Raw genomic sequence first — 16,342 nt, forward strand, 5'->3', positions numbered from 1 at the left:
AAGGAGCTTCAATGTAGGGCAACCAGTCTTGGCCCGCGACCACCGAACAGAAAAATGGCAGCCAGGAACGATATGCACACGGCAGGGCCCCCTAATGTACACAGTGGACGTTGGGGAGTGCATCGTGAGACGCCATGCTGACCAGATCCTAGAGTCACAGGAACAAGTCAACCCCATGCCTCGCCCATACGTACCTGGTGATGAACCCGACGTACAGGTCGCATCTACCCCAGAAACAGTAGCATCGGAAGCTGATGAACCAACCTGCGACAGGGGGCCAGAATCGCCTCCGCACCAAGAGCAAGACACTCGGGAAAGGCGCTATCCGGAAAGGACCAGGAAGCCTCCCCAAAGACTGAATATATAAATAGACTATTTTCAGCTAATGTTGCATGTTAAAGTGTTAATTGTAATTAGTTTGATATTTAATTGTTAAATGAGTGTTATGGTACTGTTAATCTAAAAGGGGAGGAATTGTAATGCATGTACCTTTAAGGGGGAGAACTATCTTTTACAGCTCATGTATACTGCAGTACTGGCAGTGACCACACCTGTATATAGCACTAAGTTGTAATCTGTACAGATCAGTTCCCGTGTGAGCCACGTTGAGTAAACACCTGTTGTACCATTCTGCTGCAGTCTGTGTCTTATTATACACAGACACAACAGATCTCATTGAAACTTATAAAATTCTAACAGGACTAGACAGACTAGATGCAGGAAGGATGTTCCCAATGGTGGGGGAGTCCAGAACCAGGGGTCACAGTCTAAAGATAAGGCGTAAGCCATTTAGGACAGAGATGAGGAGGAATTTCTTCACCCAGAGAGTGGTGAACCTGTGGAATTCTTTACCATAGAAGGCAGTTGAGGCCAATTCATTAAATATATTCAAGAAGTAGTTAGATGTATTTCTTAAGGCTAAAGGGATCAAGGGATATGGGGAGAAAGCAGGGACAGGGTACTGAGTTTGGATGATCAGCCATGATCTCATTAAATGGCGGAGCAGGCTCGAGGGGCCGAATGGCCTACACCTGCTCCTATCTTCTATGTTTCTATGTTTCTATAAGTCAAAGTCTATGAACTTTGAAGCCCTGTGGAATATAGCACCTGTGACCTGGCGAATGCAGGCCCTCGCAGCAGTCTGGGTGATGTTTGAAATGTCACCGGTGCCTGACTGAAATGACCCGCATGCAAAGAGGTTCAGCGCTGTGGTTACCTTCATGGACACTGACAAGGCAGTGCGGGTCTTCGAGCTCCTCCGACAGCATCTCAAAAGACAGCCTCTCCCTGTACACTGTCTGGGGTGGGTGGTAGTTCCTCTCTATCAGGCAACGGTGATGGTTCCTCAGTCTTCTTTGTTGTTCCCTGGCGCGTTCGATTCCACGTGCCAGAATCACATAGAAGATCTGGGCAACAACGTCAAGAGGCGTGTTTCTCCCTCACAGGCTTCCTCTTTAAACAGATGAAGTACATGTAGGGAAAAAAATGGAAGAGTTATAAAAGTCATATTAATAAAGTGAGTGGGTAGAAATTCATGTCGGGCGATGGTGTGAAACGGGCGGTATCAGATCGGGCACCCGTCATACCCACCAGATGAATATCTAAGACTTTTACCATTTTCACAAAGTCATACATAAAATTTTTAAACAGCATAAAAAAGTTAACATTTAAATAATTTGTATATTCTGGCATAATTATTTTAAACATGAGTTAGTGTGAAAAAAATCATTTTTAAACTGTCATTTTCAAATTAAAAAAAAATAAATCTAATTGAATAGAATGCTTACCTTGTCCACAGCAAGAGTTCCTCTTTAAATTACCGACACTCCTCAGAACAAGATCCAAAACCCATGAAATATTTAACAAATTTAAAGTTGTTAAAAGCTTAAATCAGGCTTTGTACCCAGAACTTTTTCACTTTCACAGCTAAAACAGTCCCGTTTCCCAGCCCGCTGCATTCCAGGTCTTCTTCCTGCTGCTTCTTCAGTTAGAATGTAGGCTGTACACCGGCTTTTATCTGTCGCAGCAGTTTCGTCCGTAGCTGCTGGCCAGTAGTTGACAAAGTATCGCAAATCTGTGCCAGCAGTGCTACCTTTCCTGGGGATGCGAAGGATCTGTCAAGATCCAGGACTACAAATTGGTCCCAGATCCCTCGTGCAACGCAACCAGGACAGCGCTGGACATAAGATTAGCGCTGCGCCACCTACCTCCATGCCCCCCACACCAATTTAGGTTGGTTAGCGCTGCGGCCGTTAATGGCAGTTGACGGTGACACCGACTGCTTTGCTGGCAATCACCAATTTTTCCCCCTAGGATACAAGAACCATAGAACCAGATTATAAACTGAAGAAAGCAAGAGCTAAATTTACCACAAGGAATAACTTCTTCACGCTCTGAGTTGCCAACTTAAGAAATGGATCGCCAGTAACGACAGACTCCATTGGATCATTGAAAAAGAATTGGATCAATTCTCAACTGAACAAACACTTTGGGATTGGGTGGAAAAATGTTGCAGCAAAATTGATGGGTTAAATAGCTAATTTTTATTTCTACATTTTTAGGCCTAGAAATTCAGTTGTTTGCGCCAGCCGCTAGCGCCTTAGGAGGAGGAGATGTGGGGCGCTAGGCAGCTAGCAGCTGGGCGCTGCGCGATCTGCGCCTCTCCCCAACTTCAGTAAAGATTTAGCGGCGGCGCAAAGCCTTTGCGCGCGCTCAGCTGCGCGCGCAGATCCTGACGTCATTTCATCGTGCAACGCCCTTTGAGCGCCCCAAACCGGAAATTCAGTGGCGCTGGCCTATTGCGCGCCTGGCGCCCCTAGCGACTGGTGGAGGGGAACGATTCCCAGTCGCTGCGGGGCGCGGGGGGCGCTAATTAAAGGGCACTCCTCCTGCAGTAGAAATGGCAGCCATTTTGCAACACTCCTTCTTTGTGAGAGACGGATCTTTGCAGAGAGACAAAGGTAGAGAGCTTTCTGGTTTGGCTCAGCACTCGCACAGGTACTTGTGGCTTCAGGCCACAGCTTTGCACTTGTCTTTAACTTGAGCCATAGCATTGACTGGAAACATATAATGGGGGCTGCAATGGGTGCAAACGTTGGCCTTCTCCATAGTCCTGGGCGTTGTCCAGATCAAGCAGCAGTGGTCAGGCCTTGCTTCAGGGCTGCAGTGTGCAGGGCGTGGCAGGCAAACAAATCCACCCTCCCCCTTTAAAAGCTCACCGGCGCCAGAGTGTCTGCCGTCAATCAGCAACTCGCCGCACCTGCGCTGCGCCCGCCCTCGGGGGTTTCGCCCCATGCCGCCGGCTTAGCGCCTAATGATAGTCGTGCATCGCCTGTTTTAGCGCAGCAGCAACCTCTTGGGGCGATGCCACTGAATATCGGCGAAGGTGGCGCGAAGTTGCGCCGGGCGCAAACTTTAGCGGCCGCCCAGCTGTAGCGCCCCAAACGTGGCTATACTGAATTTCTAGGCCTTAGTTTCTTAAAAGAAAATAAAAGTAGTAGGAATGGTTCCACGTGTTGCCACTTCTGAGTTCAGCTATTCATCTTCAATCTAGCATAAAAATGGTGGGCCTAGAAATCTGATGGCACCTTACTCGTTTTATGGGCTCTCAGGCCCATTTTATTGGCGACCTCTTCCACCTAGATGGACAAGGGCAGCAGGCGCATGGGAACACCATCACCTCCAATTTCCCCTCCAAGTCACGCACCATTCTGACTTAGAAGTATATCGCCGATCTTTCATCGTCGCTGGGTCAAAATCCTGGAACTCTCTCCCTAACAGCATTGTGGGAGTACCTTCACCACACGGACTGCAGCGGTTCAAGAAGGCGACTCACCATCACCTTCTCAAGGGCAACTAGGGATGGGCAATAAATGCTGGCCTTGCCAGCGACGCCCACATCCCATAAGCGAATAAAAAAAATGGGCACCTAAGCAATGTTCCCATTAAACTGCGTGGCCACGAGACCATGCAGCTGTCTGGAGGTCCCGTGCAGGCCAAGCCCCGGCTTTTCAATGGGACATTTCACACATGCGCAAAATTTTGAATGGGTCGCGCAGACCGTTAAAGGGACTGCGCACCCAAAAAAAAATTAGGGGGAACATTGCACCTAATCTCCAATATGGCGGGCAGGAAGCATGCGTTCATTACAAGACAGAGGAAACCATATTGGTATAGGTGACCAGGGCCTGTGCCTCTAACAGCTGGCGCTGGGTTGGCTGCACTCAGGAAACCATGTCTTAATGCTGCCTAACCAGAGTCCTTAAAGGGACCACTGCAGGCTGCCTTCTAAAAGGTAAGTTCATTAAAATAATACTTACCTGAATGTGGAGTCAGGAGGAGCAGGAGTGCACCTCCTGACCCCACATATAAACAGTGAGCCGCTGCCAACCACTGCTCGCCCCCCATCGCCGCCTCGCCATCCCCATTCCGATCACCGCCTCGACCCCCAGCCCAATGTCCCTGATCAACTCTGTCCAGTTACCCCCGCCCCCTTCTCCCAGTCACCCCAATCCCAATCACCTTCCCTTCCCCGATTACCCTCCTCTCGATCGCCTTTCCTTCATCTTTAAGCACTTGCCTGAGGGCTGCTGCCAGTGAGACAGAGGCCCAAAATTTGAAGCCTCTTCACCGGCGAACTGCCTGGGGATGCCCAGCAGTTGTCTGCAGCTCGCCGTGATGTCTGTATCTGAGTGAACTGAAGGCCCTGTTAAGATTAACTCCAGATTTACTTTGTCTGGCAGCACAAGAAATAGACAATAAAGCTGTTTTGTATGAGATACCCGTAGATGTGATGTGATTTCAGAGACAACTTTATGCCAGGTTAAAGAGTGTATCTAAAATTAGCCTAACAACCGTGGAAGGACAGCTTCTTTTAAATGTATTAGAGGGTCAAAGCATACAGCTTGTAAACATGTTATTAATGAAACCTGACTGTAGAAACTTACCTTATGTCCTTTCCAATGAGAGCACACAGTGGCTAAACTAGTTAATTATAATACAATTTAATGAGTGCTGTCTGAGAACAAGCCTAGGGTCAGTCTGACATAAAAGGAACTGTGTGTGTAATAGGTACAGTATTATCTTCTTGCAGACTACAGGAATACTTCTATGCATTGAACGAGGTTATATTTTTTAGCTTATTCATGGAATATTGTGAATGGCCTAGAAATTGGTTTGCCCCCGAAAACGGGCACGGTGTAGCGATGCGTGATCAACCCACGCCCATTCAGAGGAATGCAGGCAGCACGTGAACTTTGTGCTGCCTGCTCATTTCCATGATGGTGATGTTCAGCCCAGTGCTGAACGCGCTGTTGAGTGGCTGTAAGCTCAGCAGGGGGCCCAAGTTCGTGCGAGGCTATCACCAATTAAACCTAGTCTGCACTACTTAAAGACAGTCTGTACCTCTTAAAGGGGAGGTGCATTCTGTCTGCAGCAACTCATTGAACTGGCTGGGTGTGCAGGAACAACAACTAATAATGGCACAACAGGGGAGAGAGCATGCACAAAGGTTCTCGGATGCAGCACTGGAAGCCTTGATGCAGGAGGTGGATAGGTGGAGCGAGGTCCTGTTTCTACAGAGGGCCAGGGGGCCCTCCAGGCAAAATTGGAAGCGGCAATGGGAGAAGATAGCAATAGCTGTCAACGCCAGCAGTGTAGCCTCGAGGACATGGCTGCAGTGCAGGAAGAAGTTTAATGACCTCACACAAGTGGTCAAGGTCAGTGAATTCATTTTCAAATTCCATATCCCACCATCTGCACCACTCGCCTCACACACTGCTAAATGCACTACATTCCCATCACTCACCTACCAACAATCTCTTCCAAACACGACTCATACCTCACATTCATAGCTTCACCTCACCCTTACACACTTCCACTGCCGCAAGACTCACACCCACATCTCACAGCTTGCACACACTGCCAGCTATTCAATGATGACAGGCACATCACCCAAATACATTGCACCACACTCACTGACGCACTTCCCTTTCTCTTGCAGGAAAAGGTGGCTCACAACCGGAGCAGCAGAGGCTACCCAAAGGGGCACAGACTCACCTGCATAATTTTACCCCATGGAGGAGACAGTGCTGGCCATTTTTGGCAGGGCAATCACTGAGCCCATGGACAGTGACGGGGCAGAATACAAAATTACGGTATCCTTATACATTACCCTCCTTCTCACATCCCAATTCCCCCTCACCCCACAATCTCTTCTTATTTACAAGCTGCTGATGGTGTAAGCATGCACCTCTTGCTTTCACCCTTTCCCCTCACCACAACCCTACCCTTGTGTCTTTCTCATTTCAGAGACCCAAGAAGTCCAGCCTACCAAGCCAGCGGTGAAAGAAGAAGAGGGAGAGGAGAGTGATGATAAAGAAGAAACACCATCACTCAATCTGACACTCGTAGCCACCAGCTCAGATACTGGCACTGCGCAGACTTTAGAGGGTAGCTTAGAGGCGGGATCTCACGTGGTGATGCACCAGGCACGAGTGGGCTGCAGCCAGGCCAGAGGGAAAGGGTAGCGCAGGTGACAGCTCTCTGGAGGACAAGGTTGTACACAAGTTCTGCTGCAGAGGACTCAGTTAAGGACTTCGATGGGGCGGCCTACAGAAGAAGGCTGATGGGTATGCACAACAAAATGCTTGGTGCATTGGCAGGCCTGCCAGAAAGCCTCAGTGCAATGTCAAGGAACATGGAGGAGTCCGGCACCAACCTTGCACAGGGCTTTGCACAGAGCTTGGAGCCCATGATTTCCAGCATGGAAGTGATGGGCAACTCCACTTGTGGACCTGTGGACCCAACAATGATGCTGGGTCTGATGGCTGATGTCTCAGCTTCCATTGTAGCATAAGCAGAAGCCACCCAACATCTGAGTGGTGCAGTGGAAACTCAGACTTCTGCCATGCAAGCTCAGACTGCTCTCATGCCGGCTCAGCTTGCTGCCACGCAAGCTCAGACTGCTGCAATCTTGGATGCATTTACCAGTGTGGAAAAGAGCTTGAAGGATGTTACAGCAGTGCAGCAATCTGTCCTCCAAAAGAGAGCTAGGAATGCTGAGGTGCCACCTCAGGGGAGTGGCAGTGGCTCCATGGAGCATGAACCTGCTGTCCTCTCTCACAATGATAGCATTCATCCTCCCACCACTGCCACTCCGCCAGTGCCCTTGCTGTTGCCTGTCACCCAGCCAGCCCAGACTGCAGCCGCCCATGCCGAGATGGTGCAGTCCACAGCCGGCCCTTCTAGACCCAGAGGTGCTCGAGGTCCTCCTGCAAGGCCATCTACAGTCTCCCCAACTGAAAATCAGCAGCCTTCCACCAGCCATGCTGCAGCCACTGGGGTAGCATCATGTAGGAGCACTAGGACAGGCAAAGGCACACTGAAGACAGGCACTAAGGGATTGCACAAGGGTGATTAGTTCACTTTGTTATGTAATATTGGATGGATTGATGGATACAGTTGGATTGGAATGTTTCTTTTGTGGTGGCTTTTATTTCAGCATTGTGGCCAAGAGGACGCTGTGATGGTCAATAACAGAGGGAAGATAAGGTGTGGGACCATTGTTGAATGGGGAATTGGGGCTGCGTCCACTGGTACAACAGTTGGATGAGCCGATCATGGACAGCCTGGGCAGAAAGGGGCTGTCTGGGTTGCCTCCTCCCTCTGCTTCCTCCTCTTCTGCTTCCTCCTCCTCCTCCTCACCTGGTCACCGTATGCCTAGTGGCAAGGGCTGTGGTGAGGTTGTGGAGCATGCAGCAAACTACGATGAATCTTGAGACGCTGGTCAGAGAGAAGACATTGAAGTCCCCTCTTCTGGCATAAAGAACGTCTGTCTCCTCTCTTATGCAGCAATGGACGGCAAACTGGGAGATGCTACCTATGTCGCCTGCTCCAGCCTGGAAGGATCCCGACACCAAGGAAATTCAGGGCCACGGTCACCTTCACAGCCACTGGCAGCGCTGTCCTTGCCCTGGTGTGAGGCTGCAAGTCTGGTTGCAAGAGGTGCCAGAGTTCTTTGAGCGCCTCCTTTGTAAAGTGCAGACGCCTCACACACTGCTCCACACTCAGGCTGAGGTAAAAGATTTGCTCTCAGATGACCCTAGGTCGGCAAGGCTTCCTGCTGAGAGCCTTTCTCCCCCTCCTCCTCCTCCCTCTGCGAGCAGCTTGTCCTCTTCTTTGCTGCCTCTGCTCCATCTCCCTGTCATGCTGCAGGCCAAGGGGGATGACAACTAGAGCACCCATGACTGGGAGCAAGTGGTCTGACCAGAACCCTTGAGGTCAGAACCAAGGCTTTCTCCACTTGCAACACCACTCCCTGTCACTTCATCAACTTTAAACAACTCTAGAAAGCCCCAAACACTTCTACAAACTTACACAGAGCCAGTAGAAATTAATCAGCAACTAACCTTAGAGTGGTTGCTGATCCCTTTAAATAGAGCTGGTGGTGGCTCCTTGGTGCTGCTGAATGACGTTCAGCTGTGTGAGGTTAGCACAGGGTGTTAACTCCAGCGTTGAGGACGGAAGTGGTAGCGCTGGCGTTAAATCAGCATTGCACGCTGATTGACATCACGATCTGCCTACTCTACAAACTTCTGATGTACGGTCCCAGCGCTGATGCTAACGACCTTACCAAGATGGCAACTGGTGCGGCACACACCAGACGTGTGCGCGCGCGGCGCGGATGCCATTTTTGGCACAAAACCACACCCGTAGCACTGAAAAATCAGGCGGCATGGAGCCGAATTTATCTTTATTGTGGAAAATCTTATAAGTAATCTATCAGCCAGGAAAGACTGCTCACTGATAGCAGTTCTGGATCAAACAGTTTGGACTGCATCAGCAGCCTGAGGCAACACCTACATGAGCTGTAGATTTTAGCCCTGAGTGGCTACAATGCTATTAAGACTCACTTAGGATCCATCTCTTGTGCAAAAGAAGTAGATCAGTGATCTTTGTTTATTTCAAAAATGAAATACCTCCCAATTTACAACAGTATGAGTGCTCATGGATATTCAAAACTTCTTTTGAATCCTTATAGGATTCATTGAACAACCTAAATTGCACAATATTTGAAGTAAGGATATGAATCTGGTCCAAATACGATATTACAATAATAATAAATAAAAACAGAAAATGCGGGAAATACTCAGCCATCAGAACGAAGGGTCAGCGATCTGAAACGTTAACTCTGTTTATATCTCCACAGATGTTGCCTGACCTGCTGAGTATTTCCAGCATTTTCTGTTTTAATTTCAGATTTCCAACATCCGCAGTATTCTGCTTTTGTAAGATATTACAACGTCTTTCACAGGATAAGATCTGCAAATGACTGTTTCCTCACCTATAGAAGATTATTTATCTCATGCCACGAACAGAACATTTTCCATCTCATATGGCATTCATGGAATTTTTGAAATGACCGAGGGTCTTCTCTGTGACATAGTACCATTATAATTTGTGTTAATATAGGTGTTCACTTATGTGAAAACATTCTGCATGTTGTAGTTCGACATGCCACTATAGACCTCAGGTACCGAATTACAAATGTCTTCAACTGAGCCGCACCGCTGGGCTACAAGTAGCTGCATCTAGCTTTGTATTCAATGAATATTATTCAGTGGTGTGTGTGGCCAATTTCATGACTTACTCTCCAATCTTCTTTGCTCCTCTCCTGAAGCGGTGACCCATGCAGAGGTACAGTCCATGGCTGCTGGAGCACCTCCGGCATCTCGCCCAGTTAGCCATTCGGCATGTGATACCATCTGCTAAGTGTTGGTAAGCTATTCGACCATGAAGGGTATGACAGACAAACCTACTCCTACATCACTCAACATCCACACACAGGGGGTCACTGGATAGCCATGACAAGTGGGAATCCTGGCCGGTTTTACATTCCATCGCTGGGGGCCATTGAGACCATTCATAATGCTCCACTACTCCAGGATGAAATCAGTTAATTCTCAGCTGACCTGGAATTGAAAATCTTTTATTTTTTTTAATCATCTTTGTGAATCATTTTTATGCTAACAACATTTCTCACTGTCATAGTATTCTTCTGTGCTATTCCTCTGGCATCATCTGAAAACACAACACCTGGTTCTACATGTAGATTGACAACTCCCAGCTCTACCTCACCACCGCGTCTCTCGACCCCTCCATGGTCTCTAAGTTGTCAGACTGCTTGTCCGACCTCCAGTACTGGATGAGCAGAAATTTCCTCCAACTAAATATTGGGCAGACCGAAGCCATTGGCTGCGATTTTGCCGGCGCTCAGAGGGCGGGTTTGGAGGCGGGTCAGAGGTTAAAGTAGTTTTGATTGACGGTGGGTTCCGCACACGCCATCAACCCGCCTCCAAACAACCTCCCGAGGTGTTGGGTCCCCGATTTGAGAATGGACCTGACACCTAGCGGCGGGAAACGGATTAAAGGCAATTACCTGCCTATTAACAGGTGCTTGTGAGCAGTTTTCAGGCTGTTTTTCGATTTTCCAGCTTCTGGGTCGGGTCTCACGACATCCGGACAACACACCAGGTAAGTGTGGCATGTTATGAGTCTGGTCTGATGTTTGTGAAAAGATGACAGCTGCAAAAGTAGTGTCAAGGATGCAATGTTGCACACGGTGAGTTTCAGAGCGAAGAAAATGTTGGTTACTGCATTTTTAATACATATACAGCTTTCTTTATCTTACAAGTTTTTAAATCCAACTGTATATCCAGTGCCACCTCTTTGGGACTCACCAGTGACAGATCGCTTCTGTCATCTCACCTGCAGCTGCCACCTATTCCAGCATATGGAGGGAGTCATTGGAGAGTCTGGGTGCAAGAATTCACCTTTGTGCAGTGATTGTCAGTGTTTTCAGCACCTCAATGCTGTCAAACACTGAGAAATCAACTGTCAAAATAAAATTGTGCATGGTCCCTTTAAGGAAACCGGCAGATGACACGTTATCAAATGATGTCATCAGACCCGCTTCCTGTTAATTGGCTGGTAAGCCTGCAGGGCGGGTTTAACAAGGCCAACCAAGGGAAAAATCACATCTGCAGGGCGGAGGCAGCTGGCGGCGGGACCGGAACCCAGAAACTAGCTGACCTGCACCTATCCCGACATCAAGGAGAAAACCGCGGCCATTGCCTTTGGACCCCGGCACAAACTCCGTTCCTTAGCCACCGACTCCACCCCTTTCCCTGGCAACTGTCTGAGGCTGAACCAAACTATTCACAACCTTGGTGTTGTATTTAAACCCAAGATGAGCTTCTGACCACATATCCGCGCCATCACTAAGACCGCCTATTTCCACCTCCATTACCTCGCCCCACTCCACCCCTGCCTCAGCTCATCTGCTGCTGAAATCCTCATCCAGGCCTTTGTTACCTCTAGAATTGACTATTCCATCGCACTGCTTGCCGGCCTCCCATTTTCCGCCCTCCATAAATTTAAGCTCATCCAGAACTCTGCTGCCCATATCCTAACTCACATCAAGTCCCGTTCACCCATCAACCTTGTGCTCGCAGACCTACATTGGCTCCCGGTTAAGCAACGCTTTGATTTTAAAAGTCTCATCCTTGCTTTCAAATCCTTCCATGGCTTCACCCCTCCCTATCTCTGTAATCTCCTCCAGCCTTACAACACCCCGAGATATCTGCGCTCCTCCAATTCTGGGATCTTTCGCATCCCCGATTTTAATCGCTTCACCATTGGCAGCCATGCCTTCAGCTGCTTAGGCCCTAAGCTCTGAAATTCCCTCCCTAAACCTCCCCACCTCTCTATCATTCTTTCCTCCTTAAGACGCTCCTTAAAATCTACCTCTTTGACCAAGCTTTTGGTTATCGGTTCTAATATCTCCTTATGTGGCTTGGTGTCAAATTTTGTTTGATAGCACTCCTGTGAAGTGCCTTGGGACATTTTACTACATTAAAGGCACTATATAAATGCAATTTGTTGTTGCTGTTCTATCACTGCCTGTCAATTTTTATTCCAGTTTACCTTCCGTAGTTCCATTCTCAGCCCCTCAAAATTATCTTTTTTCCAATATATTACTTTTGTCTTTGTCTTACTTATGTCTTTCTAAACCTTATTATGTTGTGATCACTAGTGCATAGATGTTCCCCTATGCTTACTTCTCTTATCTGCTCTGGTTTATTTTCCATTACTAGATCCAGCAGTGATCCCTCTCTTGTTGGGCTTCTTACGTACTGGGTAAGAACATTACAACAGTGACTATACTTCAAAATTACTTCATTGGTTGTAAAGCACTTGGGACATCCGGTGGTCATGAAAGGCACTATATAAATGCAAGTCTTTCTTTCTTCTTTTCTTTCTTCCTTATACTGCAAAAACTCCATTCCCTTTGTTCTTCCCCTTACCTCTGCTTACCAGTTTATTTGGGGGTAGTTGAAATCTTCCATGACTATTATTCTATGCCTTTTACTCATTTCATGGATTTGCTTACATATTTCTTCCTTCACTTCCCTTCCACTATTAGGTGATGTGTAGAATACCCCTGTTAGCGTAATCGATCCCTTCTTATCCTTCATCTCGATCCAGATGGATTCTGTTTCGATCTTAATGTTATTTATGTCCCTTTTTAGGAAGTGTGTAACTCTGCTGTCCTGCTTGATCCCCAAGCTCTAGCTATGAAAATTGCTTTTTTGCACCTCCAGAACATAGCCCTCCTCTACCCCATTTCTCTCCTCTTCTGCCAGTTCATGCACCTCAAGGATTGACTTCTCCAACACTCTCTGGGCTGGCCTCCTCAGATCACTGCTCCAAAATGCCACAGCTCAAGTCCTCACCCACATTAAGTTCTACACTCCCATCACCTGCCCGCTCAAAGCTCCACTGGCTCCCAATTAATTAATAAAGCTACCCCCCTTCTTAAAATTGCAATGGCAGTGTATCTAATTAACTGAGATGATAAAATTGTTGTTATTATAAATAACATGGCCAATTTTCTTGACCTTTGTTTCCCTGAACATCAAGGACAAGAAAAAGGGCCCGGAAACCTACAACACTGTGTCTCTGCCCCCTTTATGTTGCCCTGGGATTTCTGGAAACTTCTCTCAAGGGACAGAGCTTGTGCCTGCAATCGACGCAAGTCCAGTATTCCTGCACTGATGAGATGGGAGGGGAAATTGTGGCTTCCCACTTCAATTTCCTATAGTTATGTCTATAAGATGCCGAGATGCAAGGGTTGTCCAAGAAGCTGGTGGAGGAACTTGTGTCCAGACCCTCCTCAGATCAGATGTTCAAAGTGGGGATGACAGCAAGCCAAAGAAGAGTTGTCAAGGCAAGTGTGAATCTTTTGCCTTCAGCTCCCACATGGGCTTTAGGGCCTTCTGGCTGATGCCAGGCCTGCAGCTGCGTTTTGTTTCTCTCCCCCATTTTCCAATGCATGACTGCTCGGGGCTGGGCCTGTGCTGTGGGTAGGGCTGGGCTTGTGCTGTGGGTAGGGCTGGGCCTGTGCTGTGGGTAGGGGCTGTGCATGTGCTGTGGGTAGGGGCTGGGCCTGTGCTGTGCGTAGGGGCTGGTCCTGTGCTGTGGGTAGGGCTGGGCCTGTGCTGTGGGTAGGGGCTGGGCCTGTGCTGTGGGTAGGGGCTGGGCCTGTGCTGTGGGTAGGGGCTGGTCCTGTGCTGTGGGTAGGGCTGGGCCTGTGCTGTGGGTAGGGGCTGGTCCTGTGCTGTGGGTAGGGGCTGGGCCTGTGCTGTGTGTAGGGGCTGTGCCTGTGCTGTGGGTAGGGCTGGGCCTGTGCTGTGGGTAGTGTTGAATCCGTGAATGCTAAGGTATGGTATTCTTCAATAAATCGACAGAGACTGCAGAGTAACAATTAACAGGTGGTTACTGGATGCAGGTTACTCAAAAACTAAAGTACAGATCCCTACTCAGGGTTTATATACCGGTGTGGTCACGACCGGTACTACAGTATACAGGAGCTGTAAAAAGTAGATCTCCCCTTAAAGGTACATACACTACAATTCCTCCCCTTTTAGATTAACAGTACCATAACATTCATTTAACAATTAACACTTTTAACATGTAACATTAACGGCAAATAGTCCATTTATAAATTCAGTCTTGGGGCGGCTTCCTGATCCTTTCTGGATAGCGCCTTTCCTGAGTGTCTTGCTCTTGGTGCGGAGGCGATTCTGGCCCCCTGTCGTCGGTTGGTTCATCAGCTTCCGATGCTACTGTTTCTGGGGTAGATGCTACCGGTATGTCGGGTTCATCATCAGGTATGCGAGACCTGGGGTGGACTCTTTCCTGTGACTCTAGGATCTGGTCGACATGGCGTCTCACGATGTTCTCCCCAACATCCATGGTGTACATTAGTGGCCCCTGCCATGTGCATATCGTCCCTGGTTGCCATTTCTCTGTTCGGTAGTCACGAGCCAAGACTGGTTGCCCTATATTGAAGCTCCTTGTCGGCTTCTCATTGATGTGCTGGAATTGCTTATTCTCAACATCTCTTCGTACATTTGGTTTGGGCAAATCCAGATGAGATCTCAACCTTCAGTTAAAGAACATCATGGCCGGGGTCTGGTTGGTGATTGTATGTGTCGCATTTCTGTAGGCTAACAGGAAATTGTCCACCTTATGCTGCAGTGGAATGTCGTCATGGCACATGGCCCTTACTGCTTTTTTAAAGGTTTGTACAAACCTCTCAGCCAATCCATTGGTGGCTGGATGATACGGAGCGGAGGTGTAATGCCTTACCCCATTCCTTTTCATAAATCTTCGAAACTCTTCGGACACAAACTGTGGTCCATTATCAGAGCAAATCTGCTCTGGCAAGCCGTTCCTGGCAACGATGGTCCGTAGGACTGCAATAGTTTTCTCTGTGGTGGTGGAGAACATTTTGATCACCTCAGGCCATTTCGAGTGCGCATCCACAGCTATTAAAAACATTGAGTCTCTTGTATCCATGTGTTAATAGAGACACTGAAGGCAGGAGTTGGTTTCACAGGTGTTTACTGAACAAAGTCTGGAGGTGAACTAACTGATACAACACAATATACAGGCTTATATAGCCCGAGTGGCCATTACCGGCATTACAGTACACAGGGGGCTCTTAAAGGCACATACACTACAATTCCTCCCCTTTTAGCCAACCAGTACATAATATTTTAAGTAATCATTAATTACATGTTACAAGAACAATAATCTACACATTGCTGCAGTTAATCAATTATAAGTCAGTCTCTCTGGAGGCTTCCTGACTCAGTCTGGATAACGCCTCGGTGGTGTAGTAGTTTCTGGTGGTGTAGTAGGTTCTTTTGGCAAGGCTGATTCGGCTTGAATGTCAGTGTCGGGTTCATCTGGTTCCAGTATCACCGGATCGGAGGTAGATACTATGGGTATCTCTACTTCATCATTAGGCGTATAGAGTTGTGGTGTAGATTGTCCCTTTTCGGATGACTCTATGATCTGGTCAGCATGGCGCCTTATTATGCTTTCTCCAATGTCCACGGTATACATCAGCGGTCCTAGTCGTGTGCAAATAGCTCCAGGCTGCCATTTCTTGGTATGGTAGTCCCGGGCCAAAACTTGTTAACCTATCTGGAAGGTTGTAGTTGCCTTTCATTCATGGCTTGAAATTGCCGGTTCTCCACGTCCCTTCTGATGTTTGGCTTGATCAAATCCAGCCGGCATCTTAGGCTTCTATTGAAGAACATCATGGCGGGAGTTTGGTTTGTAACCATATGTGTTGCATTCCTGTATGCAAACAAGAAGTTATCTACCTTATGCTGAAGTTTTATGTCTTCATTACCCATGGCCTTTATGGCCTTCTTGAAGGTCTGGACAAACCTTTCAGCCAATCCATTGGTAGCGGGATGGTATGGGGCGGACGTGTAGTGCTTAACCCCATTGTTTTTTAAGAACTTCCTGAATTCTTCGGACACAAATTGCGGTCCATTATCAGAACAGATCTGCTCAGGCAGCCCATTCCTGGCAAATATGGTCCTTAATACTGTGATGGTTTTTTCCATGGTGGTGGAGGACATCTTTATTACCTCCGGCCACTTGGAGTGTGCATCAACCGCGATTAAGAACATTGAGTCCATAAATGGACCAGCAAAGTCGATGTGTACCCTTTGCCATGGAGATGAGGGCCACTCCCATGGATGTAGAGGGGCTTGTGGTGGAGCGTTTTGGACCTTCTGGCATCCTAGGCAGCTCTTGGTCATTTCTTCGATGTCTCCATCGATACCTGGCCACCATACAAACGCCCTGGCTAGGTTCTTCATTTTCACTCCACCCAGATGCCCCTCGTGAAGCTCCTTTAGCACTTTATCCTGGAGTTTGGGCGGAATCACCACTCTGGATCCACACATCAAGGTTCCTC

The sequence above is a fragment of the Somniosus microcephalus genome, chromosome 5, assembly GCF_052327205.1.
Source record: "Somniosus microcephalus isolate GS21.2 chromosome 5, FLI_Smic_1.0, whole genome shotgun sequence".
NCBI classification, from domain to species: domain Eukaryota; kingdom Metazoa; phylum Chordata; class Chondrichthyes; order Squaliformes; family Somniosidae; genus Somniosus; species Somniosus microcephalus.